Source organism: Nannospalax galili, unplaced genomic scaffold, assembly GCF_000622305.1.
Source record: "Nannospalax galili isolate Female #2095 unplaced genomic scaffold, S.galili_v1.0 scaffold227, whole genome shotgun sequence".
In the NCBI taxonomy this organism is placed as follows: domain Eukaryota; kingdom Metazoa; phylum Chordata; class Mammalia; order Rodentia; family Spalacidae; genus Nannospalax; species Nannospalax galili.
This window is the reverse complement of record NW_008360303.1, coordinates 8,705,626-8,707,192: the sequence shown is the minus strand read 5'-3', so window position 1 is coordinate 8,707,192 and position 1,567 is coordinate 8,705,626.

The window sequence follows — 1,567 nt, the reverse complement described above, 5'->3', positions numbered from 1 at the left end:
GACAGTTAGTTGCTATTTGGGTGCTGGGATTCAAACCTGGGTCTTCTGCAAGAACAGTCAGTGTTCTCAACTGCTGAGCCATCTCTCCAGCCCCCGACAAATACTTGTTAATGTATCATTTTAACCTTTGATAAACTTCTGTCCTTATTAAGGATATTTGAGTGCAATATTTGTGCTCCACAGCAATCCTTCCTTTTTAGCCCAACCACTGAACTCAATGTTTAAAATCTGTTGCTGGTCTTATGCTTCCTTTCCTTTTGACTCGGTTAATTCACTTTATACCTGCTTTTATTTTCTACTCAATCATGTTACAACTTACTTAGACCCGTCAAATCCTTTTTATTAAAGGAGAGGTGGGGGAAAAATGGAAATGACCAATGCTACAGAAACTGACTTAGCACTGGAAACTCTGGAACTATAGGAATATTCTACCAGGACCCTTTCTCCTTTGCCTATTTCAATTTTAATAATTCTTAAGTCTTGAGAGGTAATAGATTAAATAAACACTAATTGCTCAAGGATTCTAGCATTATATCATATTCTTAAGATAATTACATACAGGAAATTCTAAAACATTCTGAGTAATGGTAAACTAGATGAAACATCAGACCACTATATTAAAAGTCATAAAAGCAAGCTCAAGGGGCTAGAGAGACAGTTCAGTGGTTAAGAGCACTGGCTGCTCTTGCAGAAGACTCAGATTTGGTTCCTAGCACCCACATGGTCATTAAAACAACCATCCTTACTGCCAGTTCCAGGAGACCCAACACCCTCTTCTGACCTCCGTGGGCACTGCACAAGTCCATCTATCTACACTCACTTGTACACATAAATTTTTTTTAAAAAAGCTGGTGGTGCACACCTTTGATTCCAACACTCAAGAAGCAAAGGCAGGCAGACTTCTATGAGATCAATGCCAGCCTGGTCTACACGGTGAGTTCCAGGACAGCAGAGGCTACAGGGGAGATCCTGTCTCAAAAATACCACCCCCATAAAAAAAAAAGGGAAGAAAAAACAAAGCTCAGATGGGCATAGGGGTGAAAAAAAGGGAAGAAAAAACAAAGCTCAGATGGGCATAGGGGTGTTTGAGGCTAGCGTGGTCTATATATCAAGTCCCAGGCCAGTATGGGGAATACTGGTGAGACCTTAGCCCCCCCCCGGAAAAAAAAAAACCCAAAACAAAAAAACTCATACCTCAATATAGCTATTTTGTTAAATACCAGGGTTATTATCAGATTTCGTGCATTCTGTCATGTATGTTAAGGCCTAACCAGTCAAGTTTGTCCTCAATGTCCCTCACTGTGAGTTCATCCACTGGACCATGTTCAGCCTAGCTAACACTCCCTGAAAAACAACCAACTCTCCCTCACCCTGCAGTGATCAGTTGCCAAGAGTTCCTCAGGTAAGATTGGGGCTTCTTATCCATTTCCCCTCTTCTATGCTGGGATTTTGTCTAGTTTGAGTTTCCTTGTTTTATGTGCTATTAGATTGATCAAAAATGTGGTGTTACCAATAGTACTTTTTTTTTTTTTTTTTTTGTGTTTTTTAATCGGGGGTTCTCTTTCAG